We start from the raw sequence: 6,451 nt of genomic DNA on the forward strand, positions 1-6,451 counted from the left end.
GGCCCCCAGTAGGCAAACAGGCTTCATCCCTCAGCCAGCCAACTCAAATACATCTCAGCCCAGCTCCAACCAGAGCTCAGGAATAACATCAGTGCTCACTATACCCAAATATCTTTAGCCCAGTGAGGCCGGATCAGATGGCCTATGCTAGAGCCAAGAGCCCAGACTGCTGGGTGACTCAGATGAAGGCTGGACAGAGATTTTAGCCTCAGCTGAATAGACGAGTTTACCAGCCTGTCTCACAGCAATGTCTACTTTCACACACACACATGTACTTGTATTCACTGGGCACGTATGCACACACAGTTGTACATGAACAAAACCACATAAACTGGCGTCAGAGATAAAGTTCACCGAGGAGAAAAAGAGAAGAGGGGATTGAATGTTCGACGGAGAGCAAAGTGTTTGTTTCATGGTTTGAAAAAACCACAGGATTATAAACTTCTCGTATAATGTGTGTGTATGTGTGTTTTAAGATGTAGTTACTCCACCACAAAAGGAAGGAAACTCTAGCTCTGGCTTTGCACAAATAACAGTTGATACTGTAAGAGGCATGACGGGGTGAACGTTAAAATAACTGGCCTATAGTTAATATAATTTCTTCTCTAACTTTCCAGCTATTTCGCTCTCTCTCCCACAGTGGTTTGATCTATCTCTCTCGTCCAGCGTTCACATCATCGCTGTATATTCAGCAATGACTCCAATGCATCTGCTCTCAGTTTACTGAAATTAATGAGGTAAGTTCTGTTCTTTTCTTTTTCCTTTAGTCCCACTCGGTTCTGAGATACATTATGCGTGTCTGGCAGTGCAGTATCTGTGGTGGTAACACATCCTGACCTGGATTTAGATAAGATAATGAAGGAGGCTGTGCACATTTCTCACTATATGAATAATGTATAATATACTGTATGTGTCCCTGTTGGATGTGTGGGCTTTTCATCCAGGGTGGCCACATATTCTCATCTTTTATTTGTTTACATTTAGAACACTATCAAATACAGCATCTTGTCCAAAGAGGTCACTGCACAGCTACTCAGCCAAACAGTGTGTGAACCATAGAATAACCACAAAAAAGCAAAAGATAATTTTCACCTTTCAAGTGTTCACTCTTTCAGCAAAGTGCACATCCCGGGCTGTGTGCATGTACCTGCGTGCCTGCACATGGCCTGCCAGTGACTGTTGTCCTGGAGGATGCAAGGCAGCTCTTAAAATGGCTGAGGCACAGAGGCATAGAGCTCTTTTTTTATTAATGCTACACTTTAGATTAATCTCAGCAAATCTGTTCCCCATCCAAAGCTCTGGGGCTGAGGCAGGGACCCCGATGCACACACACACACAGACACACATGCACACACTCAAACACTGTCAGTGAGTGTTGACACAGTCCAGATGTTGGCAGCTCTGTTCCAAATGAAAGCAGGGCAGCCGGCCAACAACCTGAACCACTCTCCCCATCAAATGATATGTTTACAATAATACTGTTCTGAGACACAGGAGACACTCACACATCATGTGCACATGCGTGCACAAAGACAACCCGCACACATGCATAGACACAGCATGCTGGTGCACTCTCAAAGCAAGGGAAATGAACTAATGGAAAGTCAGGGTACCACAATGGGTGCAGAAATGAACCAAGTTGTGGTGGGACAGAACAAAAAGAGATGGAATGAAGAAAGAAGGAGTTAAGTGAGAACTGCAGAAGAAAAGACGGAGAATGAAGTGACAGGGTGTGACAAATAGTCCGATCAAAAGAGAGGAAAGAGTTTTTATCGTTGCCTTGTTTGGGTCTGTATTTCCCTGGCCATGTCAGTCAGAGAGGGGATGGAAAAATAATAGTGCCGTTATGTAATGTGCCTTGGAGGGCTGGGATTGAAAAGGACAGAGGAAAAAATAAAACACCACTGGTTCCATGGAGAGGAGCAGCAGGGGTCAAGCTGTACGTATTGTTTTCTATAGCATTGGCACTCAAGTGTTTTCTACCTCAGGACCCCCAAATACTATGTGAACTACTTTCCTAGGTTTGAGGACCAAATGTTGAATTCCTACTACAGATGCAAATTTTTCAGTTTTCTTTTATCGGACCATTTCATGCGATTAATTATTGTTGCAGGGCTACGGGCCAAATATTTTTCAGACATTACGTACGTATCACAAAGATTAGAAACATGATCATGAATTGATGCATTTTTTTTCAAATATTGTATGGCAAGCCTCAAAGTTACCAGGGGGGTCCTGAGCCCCAGGTTGAGCGCTGTTTGTCTCTTTTCTTCACTCTCTGCCTCACACACACTTCTGTTGAAACACTGAAGCATCTGCACAGGTGTTTTTACCTAATGACTGCCTGGGAGCGTTTCTATATGTTGGTATATAACTAAACATTGTCAGATGCACCTAATGAGCAGCCACTCAGTTTCAGTCCAGCGACTTTAATCGTACGTTTGTTCTCAGCATGGAACTCCTGACTGTCAAACAGCTTCACGTGTACCTGACAGCTCAAAGCATCACTCCTCTTCATTATGCATGTCGAATGTACAAATGCAGGTGAGCACATGTAGACACACATGTTCAGAAAAGGGAAGATTTGCTTGAGTAGCATTACATGCACAAATAAATAGGTGTTGCAATAACTATTACTTATTTGCTGGTGTGGTTTGCTGAACTGCTTCCTGGAGAATTAACAATCAGAAAGCATTTCCTTGTCATTGACTCGATGAAGACAAGCCACTGCAGGCATAAAAGAAGAGAATGAATGAAGTACATCAATCTGATAAAAGAACTTAATCTATACATCTGTTCCTGCAAGACTAAACAACAAGAGAAGTCATCACCTCGACTCATTCAGTGGAAGTTATTATTCAGAAAGTGCAGATCATGCGCATGGGGTAATCCAGATGCTCTCAGAGTCAAACTTCCACATGCATTTGAAGTCATGTGAAATATTACATTGCACTGTAAAATGATAGTATGTTATTAGTCTTTACATGAAATCATTAAATTATACTTGTTATTTAATAATATTGTGCCCAATTAAAATCCACAGACTGTTTATTCAGCCACACTCTCAGCATGGATCTGAGGTTGGCAATGTCTGTATGTTAGTTAGTCCAGTCTGACATTTCACAGCTAATGAATGTGTTGCTGGGTAATTTCATGATCCCCAGAGGATGAATCCCAATTAGTTTGGTGATCCTCTAGCGGCACCATGAGGTTTATGATTGTGGTGTTGAGTGAAATATCTCAACAACTGCACTACGAAATGAAGTTAAATCTACTAAAAAATCCATGTCCCCTCAGGATGCAACCTGAGGACATAGAACGCCGAAGCATGTAGTACATACGCCACTCCACTAGAGGGCAGTGTGTCAATATCAAGGTTTTGCCTCGCCTTGGTGTGAAAACGTTTTTAAAAGTTTTCAGACAGATAAAAACGTGATTACATTTAGAAAAATAAAACCATGTGGTTATGGTTTGAAATGAAAACTACTTGGTTAGAAAAAGATTTCTTCAAACAGATTAATGTCACTTTCTCACAGACTTCGAACCCTGGTTTACTGGGTGATAATGATCGCCCGAAGGTGCCTGTCAGACTTAGGCCCTTTTTCATTAAATTACCTTTCATTGAATGATGTCAGTCACATGACTCATGTCACATAACCTTTGTAATGTTGGAATGGCACACTGCCCTTGAGTGGACTAATGCATGTATTACACGCTTTGCTGTGAAACTGGGTTGAATGATGAAGTATAATAGCTTTGGTGATTTACTTCTCCTTCAAGAACCAGAATCAGGTCAAAAATGCAGTTTGACCAACACTTTGGTTTAAGATTAGATTCCATTAAAAGTAATAGCATTCAACTTCAGATTTACTTAATTATTAGTAGCTTACTACATCTCTGCGATAACAATATTCTTGATGATATTCGCCTATTATTAACATATTACTTTGGTACCTCTGATCTTTTGTAACCAAACCACTTTCACATCACCTTGGCCGCTCCTCTTTTTGAAACTAACTCCTCCATTGTGGAGCCATTTTAATCCATGTTTGTTGTTTCTGTGTGTGAGATATGAAGATAACGTAATGTATCATTCCGTTAAGCAGCATAACGATATGATGTCAATATGTACCAAGTTCTAAAATTTCCATTATCATAAGGTGAATTTTATTTATCATGTAAAATATTATAACGATATTATAATGAACGATACAATATGGCACATCCCTGGTGCTAGGTAGAAAATGTTGCTCTCACACTCACTAAGATGGTGAAAATGGTGAACATCGTACCTGATAGACACCAGTATGTTCACTGTGTCATTGTGTTAACGTGCAGGGGTTACCGTTCAGTTCAAAGCACAGTCACATAGAGCCGCCAGCATGATTGTAGACTTTAAATCTTGTTGCTCAGTCAGATCACCTATAGATGAAATCTGCCGCACCGAAAAAAAGTCAATGCAGTTTATAAAATGGTGGCAGATATGCAAAAACAATACTAAATTTGTTGGGCAATATATCACTAAAGCAGAATACTATATGAGAAAATGAGTTTTGGAGGAATGCACTCCACCACAGTTGCTTGAAATGCCTGGCACTGCGGAAACATATGGTATGAATTATCTGCACAACACTGTAGAAGAGAGTTAGCCAGAGAGAGACAGAGACATAAAGAATATTTCCACTAAATGTTAAACTCAATAATTGAACGTTGCCTTTTATTTTGCTGTTTTCGGCCTTTTGAAGCTGCACTGTTCCATGCTATCACGGAGCTGATGGAAGTGTAATGAAGTGTGGAGGAACAGAGCCAACTTCAGCAGAAATGCCTGTGGTTCTGCCTCCAAACCCAATACTAACAACGCAGCAGACGAAAGACGGAGATGAAAACGAACTGAGGAGTTGAAATCATTTTTAACACAGAGACACGCTCCCTGTGCATCACATAATCTCATCCACTAAGGGGTGTGTGTGTTCACTATGGGGGTCCATTAATAAAATATGACTGTATCATATAATAGACTCGTCTGCCAAATTACAGGAGACAGAGAGGCAGCTTATTAGGAGGATTGAGGGGGAGGTGTGTGTGTGTGTGTGTGTGTGTGTGTGTGTGTGTGTGTGTGTGTGTGTGTGTGTGTGTGTGTGTGTGTGTGCGCGTGAGGGAGATGGAGTCTAAATAGAGAGATTAAGTGGCCTACTCTCATCAAAAAGGCACATTACCTAAGTGTTGGCATCATTAATAAGACTCAGGCAGAGGCAATCTGCTAACAAAGGCTCTAACTGTGACCGAGGAGACATCAGAGAGGTGGACAATTAATCTCTGCACATGAGGAAATTCCGTTTTCTCTATTTATACCTACACATATAGGAAAATATTTACATATATGCAGGCAGGCACATTTACCCACAAGCACACAAACCTCTCACAAAACAGGGCACCACTTTAAAACCAAATCAAACTGCTATGAGTCACACTGTCACCGTGGCAACAGTGGCCGGCTCCATGCAGAACACATTCTGTCATATCTCTGGTGGGTTTTTTTCTCTTTGCGACACACACACACACACATACACACACACACACACACACACACACACACACACACACACACACACACGCACACACACAAGCACACACACACAAGCTCGCGCGCACACACAGACACACATACCCTGCGTTCAGCTACAGTAATTCCTGCTCTGATCTCTCATGTGGATCAATGAATAAAGCACTCCAGGTGTGCCCGTTTGACTCCTTCAGGTCATAGTTCAGATTTTTTTCCCCCTTCAAATCCTTACAAAACACTTCATCCTCCCTTCTTTTCAATTGCATTTGTGTATCTGTCATATTTAACCGCAGTGAGATGGGTGATGCTCTCTGTCCTGTGAATGTGACATAGTTTCAAGGGGCTGAAGCTGCACAGTTAAATTTCACCACCAGATGGTGTCTCCCATCACTGTGCAGAGGAGGAGAGAGGGAGGGAGGGAGAGAGGGGGGTGCTTTAGATGTTGCCTGCTCTATCCATCTTCATAAACACAAGCAATAGTCATCCTCTGAAAACACCAACAGAGATAAATTGAGGGGATGCTTGGTTACAGCAGGCTTCCTGGTTAGTTGGTCTGGCCTGCAGGAATATCTGTTGTAAATTTATGGCTGTGTCTGCTGTTTGTGGTCTGTGTGGCTTTGGATGTGCCTCAAACAGTCACTGATATTCACTGGCATTTTGAGTCAGAGTATCATCACTGTCAAGAATGCTGAATAGTTGGTTGAGGGGTTAAATGACAAGTTTAAATGTGAAAACAGCTGCTGCACTTATAAAGGCAATTTTCAAGAAATCTACTCTGTTGGCCGATGCTACCTGAGCAGATTTTAGAATTTTGCACTTGTGCACTGCTGCACTCAATGAAGGCATTAATACCACGCTGATATGTGTCTGGTAAACACAAAACTGGAT

This window comes from Embiotoca jacksoni, unplaced genomic scaffold (genome assembly GCF_022577435.1).
Source record: "Embiotoca jacksoni isolate LCO1_2020_lvr unplaced genomic scaffold, fEmbJac1.0.p SCAF_8, whole genome shotgun sequence".
Lineage (NCBI taxonomy): Eukaryota > Metazoa > Chordata > Actinopteri > Embiotocidae > Embiotoca > Embiotoca jacksoni.